The sequence below is a fragment of the Aphelocoma coerulescens genome, assembly GCF_041296385.1.
Source record: "Aphelocoma coerulescens isolate FSJ_1873_10779 chromosome Z unlocalized genomic scaffold, UR_Acoe_1.0 ChrZ, whole genome shotgun sequence".
Taxonomy (NCBI): domain Eukaryota; kingdom Metazoa; phylum Chordata; class Aves; order Passeriformes; family Corvidae; genus Aphelocoma; species Aphelocoma coerulescens.
This window is the reverse complement of record NW_027184085.1, coordinates 5,044,734-5,069,531: the sequence shown is the minus strand read 5'-3', so window position 1 is coordinate 5,069,531 and position 24,798 is coordinate 5,044,734. Positions and strand designations below refer to the sequence as shown.

Sequence of the window (24,798 nt, the reverse complement as noted above, 5' to 3'; positions counted from 1 at the left end):
GTTCTTACCCACAAGACGTTTGGGAATGACATTCAGTACAGCACAGGAGACATTCATAAATCCTCTGCGAAATAAAATCCCAGTTCAGACCTCAGTGCACTGGTAAAGTACTCCCTACATTTCTGTCAATATCCACACAGATAATGCAAACTCAGAAAGAATACCGGAATGAGCATGCTATTTATGTCTTTCCCAGGAAGAAATTAGCAGGCATAACAACCTCCCCAAAGGTGGGATGTAAACAACGTGAGACATCTCAGCCAGAACAAGAAATGGAGTATCTGCCATCTCGTAATTGGAATTCAAATTTAATTAAGATGGAGAGAGAAATACTCATCAACCTTTCACTGAAATGCAGGAGCCCTTGGTGCTGCTATCTAAACAGGAGAGAACAGCCTTTCCACAATTATTGTTAAACAAACAAGTCTCTGTGTAAGAAAATGGCCTGTAATCTTAAATCTCAAGTTTATGACACAAGGTAATATTGAAATTGAGCATCTTGGTACTAAGTCCCTAATTTTACAAAATTGATCTCAACTGGTTAGAGACTGGCAGGAATTTCCTAGAGAAGTTGTGGGTGTCCCATCCTTGGAAGTGCTCAAGGTAAGGTTGGATGGAGCAACCTGGGATAGTGCAAGGTGTCCCTGCCCATGGCAGGGGTTGGAATAAGATGGGCTTTAACTCCCTTCCAACCCAAACCATTCTATGATTCTGTTCCATGGTGTGTGCATGTGGTGTGACCTGATCAGATAGGATACAGGCAGGTAGGTCAGCCCTAGTGTTTGCTGAGCCCCTGGCTCCCAATTCTTTGCAATCCAGCAGCAGGAGGTGAGAGGATTACTCTGCCTGCATAAACTAATATATTATGCTACACTACTCTGTTTCTCAGATGTCCCTTAAGTATGAGAAGGGACCAAATTTCAGGATTGATAAATATTCTGGCAACTGGTTTCTTTTCATAATGCTTCCCAAGGGATCTGTAATCCTTCCCTGTTCATCCCATGGACTGCTGTTCAGGTATGTGAGCTGTGCCTGCTTATATGATTTCCAAACATGCCTGCTCTGGTCTCATGTCTGAAACTGCATCTGCCACAAAACCTGAGCAGGGTATCTGACTGCAGGTGTTGGTGCTTACCACAGCACAGTTATAACACTGATACATAAAACTACAGCTGACCACTGTGAATTCCTGCATAGCACACACAAAAGCAATTTCACCTTGTTATTACTTTCTGAGGTATATAACATCTGGTTAAGCTGCTAGATATCTATTTATAAAAGTATTTAGTCTTGATTTAAGACTTCAAGCAAAAGTGAATCCATCATGCTCTATGACAAAACGTTCCAGTGGTTTATAACTTTCAGTGTAAAAGAAGTGAAGCAATTTGTAGTTTGAATTTATCTTCTACCATGAACCTTTGAAACTCATGATGTTTCCCCTTTCTTAGATTAAAGAGCTGACTGTCAGTTATCTTCTCTTTTGCAGATTCTTTCAGATTGATCCAATCAAACTTAACCTTTTCTTGGATGACACTGAGAACGGGATTTTCCTCACTCTCACCAAAAGGCTTTTCCCCCACCCCCCAACTTCATGATCACCTTGCTATTCTCTCTGTGTTTCCACCCTTTTGTTGAAAAGTTCTGTACCTGTTATGTACATGTAGGGCTGGACACAGTATCCCAGTGGTGGCACTAATGATGTTTGGAAAGGTTACATGGGAATGGCATTGCCTTTATGGGAATGGCATTGCCTTTGTGTCCTAACTTTAATGAGACCATTTGTTCCCCTTGCTTTACATCCCAGGACAACCTGCAGTCTCTCAGATACAGAGTCATGCTCGGAGCTGGTGTTCCAGAGTTTTATATGCCCTCAAACTCATCGCAGAGCTCCTTTTATCTGAGACACCACCCTCAGGCTGTTAGGAATGACCTAATGTTTGCTTTGCTTCTTCATGCTTGACTGGAATTTAACTGTAATATTTGTTAAAGTTAATACAACAGCTCATTAAAGATGAATAAAAATCCCTATTGGGTTGCAAAGCATTGTGGTTAAAGACCTGAATATGGCTTCAGGAAATCTGGGTGTTATTTTAGGCTTTTACTGTAAACTGCCAATGTAAATCTTAAAAATCAGGGGGACTTAATAGTCTCCTGCTCTGGTTCCATTATGTAAAATGGAGTAACAATTTTTCAACACAATTTTTATTGTCTAGGCAACGAGCAAGCTAAAAACATTGCAAGAGAGAGTAACAGGAACAAAGTAAAAGGCTAAAGAGGAAATTCAATGAAGAAAGCAGAAAAACAGAGTAAGAAGATTCATAGTAGCATAGACATGGAAAAAGATCCTCCTGGAACATGTGTTTCAGATTCTTCTATTACAGGTATTATGATCTAAATTTTCAGTCAGCAAATTCCATCTTACAATTCATTAGGCTTCCCCACTTTTAAAATCTCTCTTCTGACAATGTGACTCAATGACCCTGACCTGAGTGTCCTGTTTGCCCTTTTGCTATCAGTTCCCTTCTAGCTCTTTTGGGTCTGTGGTGCTTACATCCTCTATTTGCAGATTTAAATATAGTTTTACAATGCCAGTTCTTTGTGCTTGAAACACAGTCCCTCAGTCAAAGAGAATCACATGTATATCATATATATAGATACATGATGTCACTGTACCGACTCGAGTGAGTGCTTGGATGGATAATAATCAGGTTGTAAAGCAATACAGTAATGGTTAATCTTGCCAAAGCTCTGTTTTCACACACATATTTAAATCCAAAGCCAAAACACTGCCCAGCAGAGCCCAGGGCTGTGGATCTGAACCAGGGGGTCAGGGCTGGCCTGCGGATGTAAGGCTGTGGAGAGGGGCTGGTGACATCAGCTGAGTGCTGTTGTGGCAAGTATGCATTTCAGTCACAGAGTAAAAGCTGACATCTATATTTTAAAAATATTTATCCCAGCTAGGCACAGTGCACAGTGATCAGGATACAAATGAGATTAATTCCTCCTCTCTGGAGATAAATCCAGATTAATTTGCTCTTCCAACAGTGCTCCACTTTCCCCCTGCACCTCTGACAGACTATTTTTTAATTATTATTTTTTTCCTTTTCCTTTGTAGACACTCAACAAAATAATTACACTGTATCTATACGTTATTGTGAATCCAGTTCTGGGGCACTGGATTGCCTCGGGAACAGTGCTGAGCTGGGGTTAAATTTAAGAAAGTGCAAATGGTTTAAAAAAATTGCCCTTAGTGTGTGTATGGGGGGAGGGGGGGAGGGGAGGGGAGGGGAGGGGAGGGGAGGGGAGGGGAAAGGGAATATGTTATAATTACAAATTTTAAAAAAATTAGCTCTTTCAGGCTTTTATTTGGAGGATTTTGGAATCCAAATAAGATTGACTACTAAGCTTTCTTTCCCACTCTGAGCAAACGTTATCAGCTGATTTGTGTTCCTTTTAAAATAAATGATGGGAAAGAGCAAAACAAGTTACTGTAAATGGAGGGGGGTGCTCAGTTCTGCTCCCCCCAGAGCCACTCCTTCCTCTCACAAGTGAAGGAGACACGATGGGGGAGTACTTCCACAGCACTGACAGTGACAACTGCAAAGCAGTAAAGAAATTAATCTGGTCCTGTCCCTCTCTCCTGTCTTCTCCTGCTCTCCTTATAGGGGATTTTGACTAGTCGTGGTTTTAGCTGCAAACACAAAATTCCTCTGGCTCCCAGAGTGAAAAGCAAGCAGGCAAACCTGCTGTTTGCCCTCCTGGATGATGTCTGATAGCCCATTTTGGTGTTTGGCTGCTGCTGTTAACAAGGGAAACCACGTGTGTTTGGCTGATTACACTCACTGCCCTCTGAGGGCTGCACATATAGAAGCAGCCATCTATGGTATTTCCATTATTATTCCAAGGGAGGGACTGTTATTTTTGTGAAACAATGTTTTTTTTCATGGAGTTCAGTGAAAGAAACTGGCTAGATATCACTGCCATGGGAAGGAGGTCCATGCCCAGGTTGTAGGTGTAGAGGAGGCTTTGCTGGTCAGAAATGCAACATCCAGGGGACACATACATGACCGGGCTGCCCCAGAGCTGGCCTTTTGTCGCAGGTCTGGCTCCTTCCCTTCAGAAAGCTCTGTGTCTGCCTTCCTACCAGTGTTAATAGCAGCTGGGCCAGACAGAACATTCTGGAGTATCAAACACGTCCTTCCTGTCACCTCTGTGGGGATTTCCTTGGTTGACTTGCTTAGTCACACCACACTTGCCCAGGTTTACATTTTACAGTTAAAAATATGAATAATAATCAAGATGTGAACTCCCGTGCTTAAAACATCAAGGCAAAGATGAAATTAATTAGCATGCAGTTCATAAATGTGACATTGATGAATTGCAGCACAGCTATTGATTAATCATATATCAATTACAGTGGTCTAATCACTGTGCCTACAAATCAACTCAGACCTATCCATGGATTGATACTCAGTGCAAGAAATTAAATCAAAGGCTCTGAATGGTACAAAAGTGCAGGCTAAGGTTTAGCTCCCAGCTGATGCACAACTACCATGCTTGATTAACACTAATGGAAAGCTAACTAGGTATGCCTGCAGTGCACTGATATGAGAACAAACTTCAGCTGATTGAAGACTCCCTCACTATTTATCCTGTTTTGGGCCCCGTTACAGCCACCTCGTTAATGAGAAAGTATGACCTCAACCTGGGTGTAATGGAGCTGCCACTGGGGTAAGAAATGCCATTTATTCAGGCACACTACTAAAGCAGCTAATTTGGTAAGGTTTATTTCTGCAGCCCTATAGGATACCTAGTTTTTATTAAGCACAAAAAGACATGGAGACTAATTTATGGAGAAATAATTCCTGTGGCTTCACTGAAGTGTTTAGCAGAATATATTTTGGAAGACCTGGCCATAATTCAGGAGGGTAGAAAACAGTGTCTGGTGATGTAGGCACAGACATCACTGGAGAGTAATTAATTTGAAAACAGCTGTTGAGCACTTTTGATAGAAAATTTAAAGGTGCTTTTATTTTTCTCCCACATCTATTTGTCGGAGCTCTTTTAATTCCTGACATGTATCAAAAAAAAAAAAAAAAATAGGTATAGCCTTCAAGATTTTTAAAATGTATTCTAAAGTTTTCACTTTAAAATGGTGCAAATTTCCTTCTCCCAAGAAATCCCCTACAGCAATTCTTTTCTTTTTATGATAAAGGAAATCTGAGCATTTCTGTTGAAAGATATGCTTCTAATTTGGGTGTGCCTCATACCGAGGCACACAACTTGTAAGTAAACTGCTGGTAAAACAACTTGTTTTTAAGGAACTGTTTGTCCTTCCAAGGAAGACAAAGCTTTCAACAACTTAAAAGAAAATTACATCATCTTTATTTCAGGAGTTTAAGGATATTTTTATGCATGCTTTCAAAAATATCCTCCTCTCTTCACTACTAGAAGATGAATATCTTCCTCTGTTCACTCATTTCTGCTACAGTGAATTCAGGGAACAGAATCAGGTGGTCTCTGGGTGCTGCTCCAGGTGGTCTCTGTGTCAGAGCTGTTGCACTGAGTGTTGCATCTGAAGTGGAAGGGTCACATACGCAAGGGTCATTGTATAGAACCCTGAAAACCTTTCTGTACTTCTCATCCTTCAAGGATGGAAGTGTTTCAGGCCACGCTGGATGAGATTTGGAGGAACCTGGTCTAGTGGAAGGTGTCCCTGCCTGTGGCAGGGGGTGGAACGAGATGAGCTTTAGGGTCCCTTCAAACCCAAACTAATCCAGGATTCTCTGATGTGTGGCTGCCAACTTCAGCACGGCTGTGCCTCATAGATGGATTATTTCCATTAAGTTTATATTATCTAAAAGGTAGTGGGATACCAGGAAGCAGAAACTCCTTTTTTCCTCTTGTTTGCAGGCAGCCAGGCCTGCTTGTGTCCTCAAAATAGAATGTATGCTGTGAAACAAAGAGCATCCGTGCTCCATCCTCCCATTCCTGAAAGCAACAAAAGCCTTGTGGAACATATTGACTCACTGTTGTCAACATAATGATAGTGTTTGTAAAATAAACTCCTACCAAACACTCCAATAATTAGAATGTCTCTTTTCCCCCTCCCAACCTTATGTTCCTTTCAACACAATGACATCAATGTTCATTAATTCTATATTTGAATGTTCATCTTCTGTGGCAGCTCTACCAAATAAACAAAGCAAAACAATATTTAACAATAAGAAGATGTAAAATGTTTACGTTGGAAGGGAATGAAGCCAGTGATGGCAACAAAACTCTTAATCAAACTCAATTACAGAGACCAGGCACAATCTCCCAGAGCTGACAGTCTGCTGACTTTACTTATAGCGTTGTGTGAAGAGAAATCTTTCATTTACAGCCCTACTGAAAAGTGGTTGTTTAAAAATCATGGAGGAAAATCACAGAGTTGGGTGAATTTTTGTCAAAATAAGTTTGATCATAGTGACTGCCAAGGAACTGTGGATATAAATTAGATGTAGTCATTCCCTCTGATGCTGTAGAAGATATTGTTTGGGTCAGTGGTTCTAAGTGTACATCTTGAAAAAAATAAGTCACTCTTTATCCCTAAGGTTTTAGCAGCAGTGAACAAGAGCTTTCAGGAAAAAGCAGAACCTCTCCTGTTGAGGAAAATCCATCTACTGGCAACCTGACAGGATGAGAGGAAATGGCCTAAAGTTGTGACAGGTGAAGTTTAGATTTGATATTACAGAACATTTCTCCATCGAAAGGGTTGTCCAGCCCTGGCACAGGCCTGGGGGGGTTTAAAAGATGTGGGGCAGCTGGGGACATGGTTTAAGTGGTGGCCTTGGCAGTGCTGGGGGAATGGTTGTACTTGATGATTTTAAAGGGATTTTCCAACCTCAGTACTTCTATGAGTCTATGATTCTAACTGGGGTTTTGTGTTAAACAAATCCATTTAACTGGAAATTCAAGTATATCAGCTAAATAGTGAGGTAGAAAACAATGAATGATAATACTTTCCAGTCTTCTGTGTTGAAGAAACATGTCCTCTAGGAAGAAAATGGGAAAAAAAGCCTATGAGGAATATATATTTTTATAGTGTGTGCTCCTAAGACTGTGGCTCATGTTGGGCAGAGCAGAGGATCAGCAAAAGTCCTGGAGTTCACTGAAATTTAAAGGTGAGTTGTGAGTTTGACCCTCCAAAGGGTAGATTAAGCTACAGAAAAAAAAAAAAAAAAAAAAGCCAAACAACTTAAAAGGACCTTTCTGGTCTCAGAAACTGACCTGACTTACACCTGGGTGGTTTTATAAAGCCTGTGCATCCCATACCCTTTTGGGTGGAAATGGTGTGGAATGTGTTTAGATGGACTGTTACAGCATCCTGGTTGCACCCTACTCTCTAGAAAGGAATGATTTCTGTTCTTAGAGAAAAACATCAATTGTTCTCACTTATAAGGAGACAATTCAAACTAATTATTTCATTTGCACCATGGGTAGATTCTGTGTTATTTTATAACAGAAAGTGAAATATAGCTGAGCTGTAGATTACTATTTCAAAGTGTGCTTAGTGCAATACACATAAATAAGAGGAAAACGTCAGGAGGGCAGCTAGCTACAATGTCACTTACATGAATTTCATATGAGAATCTTGTATGAATATAGAGGATAGACCACTAAAACTACTCAGTCAACTTCTGGTTTAGAAATAGATACACCCCCAATCTTATATGGGGTTTTTTTGAGTAGTCTTAAAAATGTCTGAATTGCAAATCCTTTTAAATGTCCATCTAAATGTCCAGGCTATGTGCCAAGAGGAAATCAATCTATGCAGACTCTGAAATCTTCCAAGTGTGATAAGCCTAATAGGAACATTTGTCCATTTTATGTTACCTCCAGGAGCTTTTACAGTGAAAGTCTTACCTCTTTTCCACTGCTTTGCATGCACTGGTGATTAATTTTAGTTGAACATACTCAATTCAAAATTAGTTTCTTGCTAGAACTCTGTGAGAGTGAACCCATTTCTGGCATGTTTTGATAGAAAAATACATTCTCTTGGAGAAAGGCTGAAAAAGTGCCTATGAAAACATGCACATTTATAGGAGGGCCATAAAACTAAACATTGTGGGAATACATAGCTGGTGGCAGTTTGGCGTCGCTGCTGTACTGGGGACGGCAAGAAGAACAACACAGGATTCAAGTCCAGGACAAAATGGGATTATTTAATTAATTACAAACTCGTTTATATAACTTGGTTCGCAATAGAGAAATGACATGATTGGCTCATCAGTCAACCAGCTACCAAGGTGAAAGGCTAAGAGGTAAAACCACCCATTTCAAAACATTATTCTCAGTGAACCAAAACATTCCCACACAGCCGACACCTGCAAGATAGTTTACAAATTCTTGAACTGCTTTCCCAGCTAGTTTACATGAGAAAGGCCACCAGAGAAATTTTCTAGCTTTACAGCCTCCTGTGAAAGTCTTTCTCAGCATCCATAGTTTGGTATATTTTCAGTTTCCTTCAAAAACTCTACAAAAGGTTTTGCTTTGTGGCCCCTGTTCCTCAGAAGAGGGTGCTGAGAGTTTCCCAGCTGCCCTTGCACACCAGAGTGAAGAGACACAGGAAAGTGTCTTGAAGAAACTTTCTTTCCCATTAGTGCAGCCTCATTTCGTGATGGACTAGCAGTTGGACGCATATTTTATACATGTATTTTATATCAGTCACACTGATGTTTAGAAATTAAGCCATGTTTTCTGCATTATTGTTATCCATGCCCTTTCTTGTTCCATTTCTCCTCATTTATTGCATCCTTCTGTTCTGGGCTTCTTTGCATTCGGCTTCACGAGGGCTCACTGTTCTGCCCTGCATTGATTTGGGATCTTGGGGTGGCTTCCCTCACAGGCAGAGCTGGGATTTGCCTTGAAGCAACCTCCACACCTGAGCTGAGTCTTCTGCACTATGCTATAGCCATGCCTCAAGGTAGGAACCCAATCCAGAAAAGGAGAGAAAAAAATCACTGTGAAATTCAAATTAAGGGCTTTGAGAACACAGGAAAATATGTGAAACAATTTCCATTGCTCTTGACATTTCACTAGTGCTTTGCAGTGACACTAGTGAACAGCCAGCATGTCTTTGCTTCTTGCTCAGGAGAAAAGTGTCTTCCAGATGGTTTCTTTTTATTAATTTAGAGAGAGTTAAGCTCCATCTCAGAGCTGCAGACAGCTGACTGATGGATGCTCCTGGAAAATCTGCTGATTGGCAAGACTGTATTACACATTAGCTGTTTCAGAGTTACTTTGGTAATTGGTTCCAAAGGAGAGGAGGAAAGAAAAAAAAGATTTGCACCAGCCTAGATGTAACTGATTTGCCTCATTATTTCTGATTTAGAATTGACAAGACATAGATCAGCCATCGACAGCTTCATGCCCCTAAAAATGGATACTTCAGGCACTCTTGAAGTGCCAGAGAACTGTAGATTAATATATTTTAAGCCTTTTGCTTTTATGTTTGCGAAATGAACGTGAATTGAGTTGGTGATATATGTGTGTCATTATCTTTTCCTACACCTTTTTGGTGATTTAACTGAAACAAATGAGTGCTCTCAGCAGCAGTTGTCAGTAGATCAGAGTTTGCCGTGTAAGAGCGATGTCCCATCCCTCACCCCGTGTTCCTCCTCCCGAGGACGTGTCTGTCCTGCATGCAGCTCGTTGCCTCCAGACAGGCCCCAGACACTTCTTGAAGTGGTAGCTTCAGCTCAGGCTGACCTTCAAAAGTACTGTACTTTAAAATTCTACCTATTACAACTCCCTGGGCCTTTACAGAGTTTTCCACTGAGATTTCTGAGTTTCAGGGCAAAGTGCGTGCTGCTGAAGCTGGACTTGTATCATATCCTGATTCAGGACACTTCCCTAAGGTCCAATTTATCATTGTTCCTGTATCTGTTCAAAATCAGGTGGAGTGTGAGGCTGATTTTCCATACCTTGCCTTCCATATTAAGCCCCATGACTATGTGATTGTTACTGGCAACTCTGAGACAGGGCTGTTAAAAGGTAACTTTTCTACTACTGTGGCTGAGCTTTGGACCTATTTGCTACGGGCATTGTGGATGTTTATATTTTGCGTGGATGCAAAAGGAATTGGGGATATTCATTAATGGGAAGCAAAGCTGTCTAAGAGTGTTAAATAAAAGACTCAGGGAGCAGCAGTGCACAAGGGGCTGGGAGTCCATTTGGAAGGAAAAAACCTTCAATCTGATTTTGTTTTCCTGTCTACTATTAGATGCTGTCAGACACCAGGTAGTATGCCGTGCAGGCTGAGCCAATTCAGGCCTTGCATACTTAGATTTACAGTGATAAACAAACTGTCATCTGATCACTATTTGAAGGGATTCCAGCATCTTTCATACCCTCATCATCTTCTCCCCCCCGCCCCCCCTCAGGACAGTTATCTGAAAGTTAAACCACATTTGTTGTCACTAAAGCATCAGGAAAAATGAGACCAAGATGCTTCACTGGCAAAATGTCTTATGGCAGCACTGCTGTGCAAAGTGCTGTCACCAGAGGTGACTCTCCTGCTTTGGGACTTGTACCCCACATCACTCTTTTCCCTTCTTCACATTTACAGAAATCTCTCCTTTGGCTTGACTAAGTTGTTTGTGTGGCTAAACCCAGGAGATAAAAGCAACACCCCTTCAAACACCACTCCCAATATAAATTGTCTTCTTTTATGAAAAATTTCATTTTTTATGAAATAATGTTATATAGAAGTGAAAAGGTGAAAATTTCTAATAAGGCTTGGGCTCACAACTTGCAGCATCCCAAAGACCAACCTTGCCACCACCTTTCTCTAGTACAGACGATGTGTGTGGGTTGCATTTTACTGTTACATCCTAAAAGTGTTATTAATGTAAGTGAAAGGAAATGAGATTTAAGAAAGGCCAGAATATTATTCCAATTTACACCATGTAATATTGAATTTAATTAGTCATTGCAATGTAATTAACAAGTTTGCTCAGTCATAAAAAGGAGGTGAATCTGACCAGGTGGATATATCACAGGGGTAATCCATATATTTCACAAAGACTTCACACATCTGTTTAGCCCTTTACTCTTTTGGTTCTAGTGTGTCCTTAAAATTCATTTTTTGAAAGCCTGATCACCATAAGAATACCTCATAAAAATTTTAATTAATTCCCAAGATAAAGCTTCAATGGGCATCTCAGGAAAACTTCTCTATTGAACTGACACACTGGCTAAAAAGTAGAGCAATAAAATTCCTATTCTTTGAAGGACTGTTTGGATTCTGAAAAACTATCAGGACATTTAAATACTTGATGCAGTTCATATGGATTTTCTGAAACACAGTTTTTATTGAAATCTTGTTTCTGCTATTATTTCATTACTCTAGTTGCTTTAGTAAGGATATATCTTGTTCTGGCTTTAGTTTTTTGGGGGAGAAGGGGCCTGTTGTTGGGAATTCAGCTAATATTGAGTTGGAGGAAGACATGAACAATTCGTAGTGCCTTCCTTCCTTCTTGAATCTGTCTGAATTTTCAGTCAAGATGTGTGTGCTTTGATGTGTCCTTTGCCCCTGGGAGTGAAGAACATCACATCTGCCAAGGACAGTAGGGTTGGAATAGTTCATTCCAGCTGCTGAGAAACCAAAAAGTTCTGGAAAGTTATAGAGCCAGACTTGAGGCTGTATGTTACATTCTTTTAAGCAGGATTTCCAGCCAGGAGAGCAGCAACAATGAAAGCAAATGCATTGTTACGGATGAACAATGACAATAATAACATTGAAAGCTCCATGTGTTATATGAACCTCTCCCACCAGAGTCACTCTTTCATCTCTCAGGATTATAGAGAAAACATCACTAATTCTCCCTTGCCCCATTCTCAGATGTCAGGGTCTTGCAGAGAGAGACCAGTAAATGTGATAGATCAGTGACTCAGTCAAATCAGATTGGTAGGTTTTGCGTTCTGCACTGCTCTTTTTTTTTTTTCCCCATCAAAATAGCAATTCCCACATTAAAAATGTTTAATTTGACATTATCTGTTTCCATTCACAGTTCTCAGCTATGAGTGAGATGATTCATGCCTCATCAAGGGTTTTACTTTACAGCTGTTTCTCTTGTGTATTTTGTGAACCCAAAGGAGTTACAGTTGTTGCTATCAGGGTATTTATGCTTCAGTTAAGGATAGGTGTATCTTTCAGAGAAAGAAATATTTTTTTCTTGGAGAAATCAATTAAAATGGGACTAGAAGGGATACTAAGAGGTCATGTAGTCCATCACCTTTCCTAAAGACAGGGTCAGTTATGTCACTTGTGACAAATGCTGGTTCAATTTTTCTTAAAAATCTTGAGTGATGAAAGCATTTCCTGATGTTGGATTTTAATCTTCTCTGCTTTATTACTTCTTGGCTTAACAACAGTAGACAGAGAAAAGAGTTTATTTCTTTTCCCAAGATTCCTTTTACCATTGAAGACTGCTTCCACATTTTCTCCCAATTTTTCATTTCACTGGATTAAAGTATCTTAATTTTTTTTATATCTTTCTCTTACATCACATTTTCTGCACCTGACCAAATAAGTGTAACTCCCTGTTGAGGATCCTTTACAAATTGCCCCCATCCTTCTAAATTATTGTGCCTTCTATGCACCAGCACAGGGTTTTTGACAGGTTGAGACTGAGAGGGTTGTGGTGGTTCATCTGGGAGAAGAGAAGGTTCTGGGAAACCTTAGGCACCTTAATGCCTAAATCAGCTCTATGAGAGCTGGAGAGGGACTTTGTACAATGGCATGAAGTGACAGGACAAAGGGAAATGGCTTTAAACTGTCAGAAGGAGGTTTAGATTAGATATTAGGATGAAATCCTTCACTATGAGGGGTGGTGAGGCCCTGCTCAGAGAAGCTGTGGATGCTCCATCCCTGGAAGGCTGGACAGGGCTTGGAAAAATGAGGCCTAGTGGAAGGTGTCCCTGCCCAGTGGGGTTGAACGAGATGGTCCCTTCCAACCCAAACCATTCTGTGACTCTATGATAAGTTCATCTGTGATTTTTGTGTGTCTTGGCCTAATATTACTCAGATCCCATTCTGCCACACCTCAGCCAGCCCAGAAATCCCCTTTGGTGTGTGTGGTTCTGTGTTTCAAAGAGATTCACTTTACACTTGACAATTCTGAACAGCACTATACTTTTTTTCTCCACTTCTCTCCACTTGTTTTGAATTCTGCTCCTCTTCCCCACTGTTTACAGATGTTCACCTCAGTGGTCTCTTTGACTACAATAAATATGCTTTCTGTCCTTTCATCCAAACCATTTATGGAATTATGAATGATGTCAGACTTAAGACAGAATCCTAAGCAGCCCACAGCACTGACTGGGGGTAGCTATTTAATTCTGATGCTCTGGCAGTAGCTGTGTAATCCCACACCCTGGAAGAGTCACCTGGATAATGTTTCTCAAACTTTTTTCTAAGTCCGTTATGTAAGAGAGAGTCAAGGCTTTGCTAGAGTCAAATCTTTGATAAAATCAAAGTATATGACATTTCCTGCTTCTCCCTTATGAAGAAAGCCATTTACCTTGTCAAAATAGGAATCAGATTAGTCTGACATGATTTGTTTTTGATGAACTTAAATTGACTGTTGCTCTTCTCTTATTATCCTCTAGGTGTTTACAAAGTTTTGAGTTGCTTATTCCAGTATTTTTGTGAGAATGTAGCATCAGCTAAATCAGTACATTTCTTACTGTTCCCTAACTCTATTAAAGGTGTGCATTGTATTTCCTCTTTTCAAGAGAGAATCCCAAATTAACAAGAAAAAAAATCTGAAATTTTCCTTTTCCTTTTAGAATTTAACCTTTTTCTTTTTTTTTTTAAGAAAAAATTATTTTATAAGTGTGAAAATTTATGCTAGATCTTTCTCTACATTTGGTTATTGAGTGAGATGAGAGATACTAATGAAGACTTGTGATTCAGGCACTATTACATCCACAGAATTTTAATTCTTTTAAAACAGCCCTGTCTACCACAGCTCTTCAAAGCAGCACCATGGCATCTGGACTAGAATTGCAATAGTTATTCTTCAAACTCTGAAAACGAGGAAAGAATTCACTCTGCTGTTAGCAGAGTTATTGAAATGACAGAGATGATCTGTCCCAACTCGGGAAGGAGAAATTAATGATACATAAAAAATGCAACTTTTTCACTTTGTCCCACACCTTCCGTGGCATTCACAAATCTTTGAGGGCCATCAAATGAAAATACACAGCTCAAAGGGGATCAGACTGACCAAATTCCAGAGAACTGTCCCCAGATCTCTTTCCAATGGTTGTTCTGAAGAAGTTGGTACATTGGTAGGAAATAAACTAATAAGCAAACAAAAAAAGGATGTGAAACACAGGAGCAATCTGAAAACCTGCATTTTATCTAAATTTAAGCACAGGCAATAACTCAGAGCTCTGAAAATACATGAAGTTGCAGAAAATGTGACCAAAATGCCTTGTTTGGAACATATTGACTGCAAAGGAAACACAGTAAAAATAACCAATTGTCTCTTCTTCAGCTATACCATAAGATAATTAATTTAAATCTCCCTAAGAAACACTATTTCTTTTGCATTATTTTTATTTGCTCATGAGGATTTCTTCTGCTTTTGATTCATTTCCAGTTGTTCTCTCTCCCTGCCCAGTCTGAAGACAAGTAGGGGAAAATTTGGTCTTTCAGTACCCTGTCAAATTACAGATAATGAGCTGTGTAGGTGTTAGCATTTCTTGGAAGCAGAGTCCCACTTTATTTATAGCTCTGCTGTTTAGCCTTCTGTCTCTTCATGCTGTGGTACCCTGCCAGAATGCCTACTGAATATGAAAGTTCATAGGCAGCCTCACTAGCAACTGAAAGCTTTCAGTTTGTGACTGAAACAGGGGATGTGCTTGTACCAATCACACGGAGATGTGGCATGGGTAAGGATTTGATGAGAACCTGATAGGATTTGGCACCCTATTTTGACATCCTGTTCTGGTATGCGACTCTCCTTGACCTAGTGTTTGACAGGAGGACCTGAGTGAATTGGTCCTGCTCATCAGGAATAAAATGTGGTGCTTCTGACTGTGATATGGTTAACACATTTTCCTATGGGCAACACCCAGTCAGCTTAACAAACTGAAAGAGAATAATTTCCAAAATCTCTTCTAATGGGCCTCCTTAGTCTGGACAAGTCCACATGTAACACTCATCTTGTTTTTGAAATGCAAGAAAACCCCCACCCCAAACCTTGAAACCCCACTCCAAAAAACCCTCACCCCAGTCCGTAGGATCTAGATTTTGGTTGAAATATCCAGAATTAAGTGTCTGTATATAAGTGGCTACTTTTGTGCTGGATTGTGAAGTTGTCTTTATAGTCAGTGGAAAGCTTGCCAGGATGGTTGGTCATGTTGAATCGTTCTGTGGCACAAATCACCATCCCAAACTGGCTGCCCACCTAAATTCATGGAATCATGGAATCCTAGAATGTCCTAAGCTGGAACAGACCTTAAAACTCACCTAGTTTGATGACTAGTGAGATAACCCATGTCATCTGCCATGGACAGGGATACCTTTCATCAGACCATGTTTCCCCAAGTCCCACCCAACCTGGTTTGAACTTGTGCACTGAATGCCAATGGGGTTGTATTATCTCATTCCACTGACTATAAAAATAGCTCAGAAATCTACCCCACATACAGACACCTACACCTGGAGGTCTAAACTGAGCTCAGCTAAGACCAGATCACAGCCTGAATTGCTCAGACAACTGTATTTGACAACTTGCACAACCTGAACCATCAGGTTCTGTTGTGGTTTATCGTTTCCTATACATTTTTTTTTTCTATATGGCTTGCACCTACATCCTATACCTGGGATTTCTTGAACTGAGGAGAGTTCAGCCAGTTCTTGAGACTAAAATTGCTGCCTCCTTGTGTGATGTTTTCCAGTCTGATCTTGTAGAAGGTTGTTCAGTGCTTTAGAATTTTGAGTGCTTAGACACACAGGAGATGCATTTTAATGCATTGCCCTCTCCCTCATGTCCATCATTTCATCTGCTACATGATTTTACTGGGTGCCACTTAATATTCCTCACTGAAGCTGTGTGCTTTTTCCTGAAGGATACAAAAGACCCATTTGCACATGGCAGCTAAACAATCCCCTCCCCCTGGCTGGTTTAATGTATATTTTACTAATGAAACAAAATCAGCAAAGTGCCACAATGCAAAATTAAGGGGGAGTTGAAGCAGAAACGCCGAGCAGCTGCCAGCTCCATCTGACTGATGACCCAGGTGCTGGGTCCCCTTTGGGGACAGTGTTGTAAGTGTCCTGCAAGCACTCCAACCCACTGTTTGGGGAGGGCAGGATGTTTTGGTGTTTGTAATAAACTGTGCCTGCTTCTTCAGCCAAGGTGAGTGTCCCATTGCAGCAGGCGCAGCAGTAACTCATAAAACAGAGGCTTTCTCTGTATTAAAGGAAATAGGAATAGATAGAGACAAAGTGTGGTGGAAGTGAAGCACAGTTGTTCTGAGCTGACAGGTGGAAATTGATTCACAAATAAAATGTTGCAAGGCTCAGTAAAATGGAGAACAAATAGAGAGTTATGGGTTTATGGTGGAATCACAAGATAAGTGGTAAAGACAGTCTAGTATAAGGATCATCTGAAATCCAATGTAGAACATTGATTTTTTTATAGATATATATATATGTCTATGTTATGGTTACTGGTGTTATTTCTGTCCACCAGAAATAGTATTTTCTGACAGTATTTTCTTCTTCAAGACATTTCAGATATATATGATTATTGCATCCCAGTTCCTGGAAATTATAGTTTTCAGATGAAGCTGTGTTTCAGGTGGAAAAGGTTCAGAGATGTCATAGTCTTCTTTTACACGAAGATTACAAGACCAGTAAGATACTATGATGATCAGTAACACAGGTCATTGTAGACAAGTTAACATGATTTTCAGATTACATCTATGGCAGCTCCTTCTGCATCACCTGTGTCTTCAATTCTTGAAGTTTTCAAAAGACAAACTTCTCCAAAGCTGGCAAACTGTGTCAGCAGTTATTTGCTTCTTTTTCAGAAAGTCCACAAAATATGAATTTCAATAACTTTCGACAGGATTCTTGATTTATTATGACAGCTTCTGTACAGCTTTAGACTTGGTAATATTTTGTTCCTGTAGTGAAGTTATTCTTAATAATGACATGAAATTATTCCTTTTTTTTTTTTTTTCTTTTACAGCTGGAAGAAGATCTGCCAATAGTATGATCACAGGCTCATCCTTTGATCTCTTAGTACCTTACATTTATTCTTGTACAAAACACAACTTGCAAATTATTCCAAGTGCCTTGAGCTTCTGGAGGGAAGGAGCCTCTACATTATCATGTTGCTCCTATTAGAAATCAGATGCTAATTTTTGCCTATTGCTCTTGCAATCCTATTTTCATCCCCAATGCAGGATAACTGCACTTAGAGGCAGTGTCTACTCTTAGTCTGTGTGGGAGGGAAACCAGATGGATCTGACAAATAAATGGAAGAAGTGAAAGGTACCAGTGGCATGATTATGATTTGTGTAGTAAGTGGCAGTCACAGAACTCCCACTGTCTAGCTATTGTCAGGCGTTTTGTAGTCATTACGGAACAGCAGGTAAATATTAATGGAAAAAGATTGCATACTGTGAGACAAAATATTAGCTGTGTAAATCATGGGAGCTCAGCTGATGTCAGTGGGACTGTAAGATTTTGGACCAGCTAAGGGTATCGGCCTTAAATTCTCCCTTCTCAAAAGAAAAATAAATATCTCGAGTCTCTTCAGCCCTGTGCTCCAGACTGTTCTCTCTAAACAGCTGGTTCTTCAAGTGTACATTTGTATAAATGCACTTAATGCCTGTGGCATTATTATTTTGGAGAAGGGAGGGCAGCACACACCACGTACACCTGAGGAAAAGGTCTGTATCTCCCAGAGTAAGCAGTTCCTGTCATTACACCCACTGTCAATATCGGCTCTGGGAATTCCCCTTTCGAACCATCCACTTTTGCCCTCCTTCATCAGCAAGGCTGAGTGTGACATCCTCTAACAAGGTTGGTAGGGTGGTTACGCGACTCAATTATTAACTCAAATGCAACTCGCGTACTGCAGCAAATAGAATTTCTTCTGACAGGCTGCTTGTCATATTATGGCCTTATTTGATTAACTCACCCCTTTGGAGGTGTTCATGATCTCATTATATCTTTAATGATAAAATTCCCTTCTGCTATGTGCTATTTTATATTATGTTAAAAGGAATTCATTCATTTTTCGCTTGTCACTTGCATAATTGGATAAATATTTAACAGGCGCAAGTTGATTAAATTTCTGCTAAAATTGTACTCACTACCAAAATATATTCTGGACACCTTAAGTGTTGGTCTGTTGGCCACCACCAGGGCAGGTGGGAAGTCCAATGAGACTCCCCATCTTGAAAGTCACTTCTGCTTACATCTGTGGAGTCACAAAAAAAGAAAGGATAACAACAAAGAATTGAACTCCAGTAGAAAATAATGGGTTTAGTAGATTGCAGTGCAAATAATTTAAATTAGAATGTGGATGCCGTTACTGAGGTGGCTGAATTCTTCAGAAAAAAGAGGTAGTGCACCTTGTGGTTAAAAGGTGAGATAAACAGGGTCATTGTTCTGAGTCTTTGATGCTGAATCACAAAGGCCAGGAACAGATTTTTAAGCTCTCTTTGAAGTGGTTTTAATTTATGTCAGCAAATACAAACTGTATCTAGTCTTCATGCCCACAGGCCTCCTTATCCCATGATGATGATTGGATGTCCAAATATTTTGGTTTAGGCATATTCATGGAACACAGGACTCAGTATGTTAAAATTGGCAGCAAAATTTGTATTTCAAGTACTTTACTGACTCAGGGTATTGATATCAAGCTGTCTGTTAATGCTTGAAAACATGGGCAAAATGATGGCTTTAAAGGATTCACAAATATTTCAAAATAGTATTTTATTTTTTTTTCTTCCCATTGCCTCTGCTTCACTATCTATAAATTGATATGTTAATACCAGCATATAAAAATGTTTCTTTCATTTACTTTTAGATCTTAACATAATAATCATTGGAGAAGGGCATATAAACAACTTTATTTAAAAGTGTTATATCATGCAAAATATCCACTAATGTAATCATTGACATTTTGTATATTGACAAAATAGGGGTAAGTATACATTAATCAAAATTGAAAACTCTAATTTGAATATCTTTACTTTTACTGAATTGCCTATTTCCAGGAGGGTGACGTGAAATTCCAGTCATGAGGTTTTAACAACCGTTACTCTATAAAACCTTGGGCCACAAATAATAAAATAATCAGGGTCTCAGTAGGTCTCTTGGTCCATTCCTTTGCCCCAGGAAAATATCAGCAGGCTCATGTTTTCATAGTCTGTTCTTAAAATCCTCCTGTGCTGGAGATTTCACAGCTTCCCCAGGCAAACCATGAAGTTTGCCCCATCCTTTCCATGAGATTTGGCTTTATGTCTTCATTGTGTATAAACTCAAGTAATTTCAGGTATACTTTTTGCTCTCTCCAAATACAATTTATTTTATAAAGTCAGAAACTAGAAATAAACAGATTTTTGAAAAAAAAAAAAAAAAAGGAAGAAAATTTGAATTAGAGATATTTTAATGTATTACAGGAAGAGTAGGATTTTCCAAGGTCTCATGTGGATCAAACTATTCATGACCTCCAACTACATAAAGGCAGCAAAACTCCTCACATGGTGCAATTTCCGCAGATGAGTCTCTGGAGGCACGTGTTTTTCTTCATTAGCTATAAACAGAGATAGCTGAAATTGATGTCAGGTGACCAAATTATATGCCTGAATTTTCTTGGATGCACCACACTTTTCTGATCTTAAGTAAAATGGTTTATTCATCTAAAGGCACCATTTTCAGCCTGCATTCTGCTGGTCTCAGAGGTTTTAATTGCCCAAGAGTATTTCCAGATTCTAGAGAATGGTCTCTCAAACTGTTTGTTTGTAGAAGTTTCACCTTATGTGGCACTGACCTGGGCTGACTCACAGTCCTACAGACAGGACTCAGAATAGCCTGGAAGTTTTCACAGGCAGGAAGCCAATCTCAGCTGGCACTTTGCATACAGCCACTCAGTTCTGGACAGCAAGAAATGTTGTGTGTGTGAACTGGGTTGATCCCTCCCTGTTGGCCTCACTGTCAGAGAACAGTACCAGAAACATCTGATTTACACAGACAGACATAGCCCATGGTGCACTGCCTAATTCTGAAAGTTCCAGGAAAGGCCACAGAGAAAGGTCATGTTTGGACATTTGACATAGAGATCTGTGTAAATAAAATTTATCCACAGATCTGCACCACCTTAAAAAATTTTAGGGAGTTCATCATTTGGGAAAAAAGAAAAAAAAAATGAGACAAAAAAAAAAGGGAAACATATCCCAATTGATTATCCTTCTCTTTCAGTCATTTCACCAAACAGATTAAAAGCCATATGATTTAGATGGGCAATCACAGAACAGCATTCTGGACAACAAGCACCGAGTAATTTTACTAGGGATCTGCCAAGGTCTGAAAATAATGGAATGGAAAATTAATAATGAATAAATTGATAAACAAATCTTTTTGCAGAAATTAGGGTTGATTGCCTCATGATTTGCTGCCTGAGGAGTGGGGCTACACCAACCCTGAGACCTGGTGTGCAGTAGAATGATGTGGCCTTTATAGCACTTGATGGAATGCATGCTGAATTCAGATGAAAGATTCTCAGCCACCTCAGTGGACTTTGAATTAGGCCCATGGGACATTATTCATTGTCGTTATCTTCCCATGCCCTTGGAAAGAAAGTTGTCATTATTTTCACTGCACAAGTGGGGAAATTGCAGTACAAACAGAGAATGGCCATGGTTGTAGAAAAGGTCACTGGTATAGCTCATTGACACAGAATAGATGGAAAATGAGAAGAGTCATGTCCATGAGATTTAATTGCTATATACACAGAAGTAGTAATCATTCATAAGAGCCTGGGATTGATTCATTTGATATTGGGTATGAATAGCACAGTTTTGAGGACAGAAGGTGAAGTTTGGAGTGCCTATAATATCACATCCAAAGAATTATTTTTTTTAAAGAACATTTTTTTCTTTCAATAAGTAATTTTTGATCTGCAGTATGAGAAGAAAAAAGTTATCTGCCACCTGAAGTCCTGAGCAATCCTTTCCCAGACCCTCATTTGAAACCAATAGGTGACAGTTGTACTATTTCACCCAAATTCATCTGTCCTTTTAACCTGTGGGGGCCAAATAGGGGAAGCAGAATAACTTTTGCTCTTAACAGATCAAACCAAAGAAAAACAGTGGTGAGAAATGGGCTTTGTGCTGCACTCTCTCACTCATTTGAGGGAGGGGAGATTTATTGACTGCAGGGTTCAATAAAATTGCAGCTCAAAGTGAGTTTTCATTCTGAGCCCTGAATTAACTCTCTGAACTTTGGCAGGAATTCGCTGCAAACAAGTTATATCCCAAAGAATTTGTGACTATAAACCATGGCTAAGACACAGCAGACATAAAGGGACATAAAGGAAAACCTCCCGCCCCTGTGTGAGAAAAATCTGCCTCATTCTGCTGCTGGTGCAGAGGGCATACAGATCTTGGCAGCTGGGATATCCTCCTGTGGGCAGGAGTTGAAGGGGATGGGGAAGGAGTGGGGACTCAGCACAACCCTTATTTTTCCATTTTTTGAGACTAAAGAAACCATAGCCAGGACATAGTCCTAAAACTGGATATTTTTTCTGTCTTTTAAAATAATTTTCATAATAAGGTTGGAATGGTAATAAAGATATAGGTCCTAAAATTACCATAAACAACTTAGATTGTTTCATTAATTTTATTCCTAAATGCCATGGGTGTGATCAATAGTGTCATAAACTCCCTTAAAATAGCAACTTGAGAAAAAATTTTTTTACAAAATCACAGAATCACAGAATATTTTGAGTTGGAAGGGACAAAAAAAGGATCATCTAAGTCCAGCTCCTGGCCCTGCACAGGAAATTACACCATTTGTGAATCACATCATGTTTGGATTAAGTTAGGTGTTATCATGTATAACAAAAGGAAAAGAAAAAAAACTTTCATATATAACAAAAGGAAAATAAAAAACTTGGCATCTGTAGATAGCAAAGGGAAAGTAAATTATCCACTACATTTCAGGTTCATCAGCTGATCTCAACAGTATGTACAACTTCAAGTAATGAATAGCCAAATGATGGAAATAGCAGAGAAATGGCATAGAGAAACTCAATATCTTTCTCAAATCAAATAGGGGTTTTTTTGTTAAAAAATTATGGTCAGTGCAGTAGAGCTAAAACATAATATTTAGTTGTTGCCACATAAGATATTTTCTGTTAAGGAACAGAAAATGGGGATTCCTTTGAGATTCTTTAAAGAGGTAAGAAACTGTATTAAAAGAGGTGATAGGAGGCTAGAAATAGCCTACCATTATTACTAAAGAGGCCAGGGTCATGTATTACTAAACATAGTAAACACTCTTGCCATGAAGTAGAGGAGATTGCTTATGAAATTTTCTGATGACATGGAGGACGAAGGCCCCATCAATGCAGAAGAAAAATTGGACAAAACATAGGAAGAAATGGTTAATGCAGTAGTCAGGGTTAAAGATGGTTAAATTCCTTATTACAGTGTGGAAGCTCATGAGCAGAGGGAGTAATAGCAAGAACTTCTTGTACAAACTGCTAGGTCTTCACTTAAAAACATCTTAAGGGAGGGAAGACAGTAGTAGGAGAAGGGTGTTCAACAGCAGACAGGCATGGGAAAAGCAGCTGTGATTGCTCAGTGAGGCATTTCACTAGAGGCAAGCAATCACTAATTTTTTCTGCACAAAATTGCAACGAGAACTCACCTGAAACTGTACAGACAGATTTGACACGTGGGCTTAGATAAGAAGGAATAAACTGGAACAAGCTTAGTGATAAACCTTTAGAGAAAGAAGACAGTGTAATCTGAAAATGAGGAGGCTGACATGATGTCTACACTGCGTTTGCACACAGAGCCCAGCTCCAAACCCACCACAACTGTGTACTCACAGATAAGGAGGCAGCAGCTCCGAGGTTACGCATGCTGCAGCAAGTGGCAGTGTTTCAGCACAGATCTGATGCCTAAGTAATGTAATGCAATAACTTGCAACCTCAAAAGAGTGACCTGGCATCTCCCTAAAGTGAGAGCAAAGGGGTGCTTGGCTATAAATTCTTTCGAAAAGTGATTGCGTTGTTTAGCTGAGGCCAATGGGAAGCAAAAACTACTAAGGATATTTAGAATGTTGTGGGTAAGAAGGGTAAAGCCCTCTGAGCCAAGGAACAACTCTGGCACCAAATCATGTGTGTCCAATGTATAAAAGGGCTGTTTGGATGTTGGTCTTTTCTGGTCCTGTGCTGACTTGGGAGCTTGATTTTTTCTCTATACTCTGGGTCCTATTGTAAGATATAAAAAGTTGTCTTAGTAGTCAATGACCATATTAGTAAATATCTCAGAATCACAGAGTGGTTTGAGTTGGAAGGCACCTTAAAGCTCATCCACTTTCACTCCTCTGCCATGGGCAGACACACTTTCCACTATCCCACATTGTTCCAAGCCCCATCCAACCTGGCCTTGAACACTTCCAAGGATGGGGTAGCCACAGCTTTTCTGGACACCCCGTGCCAGGGCCTCAGCATTCTCACAGGGAAGAATTTCTTCCTTATATATAGTCTTCCTAATATCTATTTCTTCCTAATATCTGACATATTTTGGAAAATGTCTTTCTGTGATTTCCATCAGTTATGCAATGTTGGCTGCTTCTTGCTGCTTTGGCAGCCCTTGTTTGCTGAGCTGTCTTCACTGACCTGGTTTCCAGCTCTGCTGTCACTCCTGTTGGTGTTTCTGCCATCACCCAACATGCTTTTGGTGGCCATGCTGGGGTAGGATAATGGGAGAAAAGTGGGAAGCAGGATTAAAGTAGGAGGCTTCCCAGAGGTATGTTCAAGGATTGAATTAGATGCTTAATCACAGACATCAATCAGCCTCCTATGCAGAAGGGCACAGCTGCTCTACAGGCTCTGTGTCATCTCTGTCTGTCCTGTGTGGATGTCTTGTGTGCCCAAGACCACCCCAAGCTGTGCTAGAGGCGTCTGGAGATGACAGAGTCAGTCAATTCTCCAATGTCTCAGCTCTCCACTGGAGCATCATTATGCCTCTGCTGATGTTCAGCCTGGATTCTGTATTTTTCAAGGGAAAAACATCATCCCACAAGCAGAATGGCACAGAGACAGAACGGTCTTCTTGAAAGTTTAGGGTTTCTTTTAAGACATACACACACCTGAGAAGAGGGGTAGGAAAGAAAGGTCCCATCTTTGGATTCAGTAGTAGGACTCAACAGACCAAAAGGATCTGAGTAATAGAACAGGTCAAAGGCTTCAAACTTGTAAGCCTAAGGTTAAATATGCCAGCAGTTCACATTCTCTGAAAATCAAACTTCCTAAATTCCTAGTGCTAGGAAGCCAAATTTTTGACTGCTGACCTGTGCAGGACTGGAATTTGAGTCAAACTATGGGATCATCTCAGCATGGTGTCACCAACACTCATCACATTACAGCTGGGGAAGCAGTCCATCTTAGATGTTTAAACTCAAACCATAATCATTCTTCTTCTCTGAAGCTTCCAGGAGATGCTTATATGAGTGTTACTCAATGTACTTTAAACCCCTGTTGAAAA

At 39.9% G+C, this 24,798-nt stretch overlaps 1 long non-coding RNA gene across 2 annotated transcripts; it reads left to right on the top strand.

Annotated features, from left to right (window-relative positions):
* The first annotated feature begins 4,645 nt into the window (after nucleotides 1-4,645).
* LOC138103655 (uncharacterized) lies at nucleotides 4,646-17,773 on the top strand. 2 transcript variants are annotated; one of them, XR_011147790.1, is made up of 5 exons: nucleotides 4,646-4,731; nucleotides 6,597-6,711; nucleotides 7,088-7,166; nucleotides 8,891-8,968; nucleotides 17,256-17,773. It is a non-coding gene; the product is annotated as an uncharacterized lncRNA (long non-coding RNA). The 2 variants fall into 2 exon arrangements; XR_011147789.1 differs by lacking the exon at nucleotides 8,891-8,968.
* The last annotated feature ends 7,025 nt before the right edge of the window (nucleotides 17,774-24,798 follow it).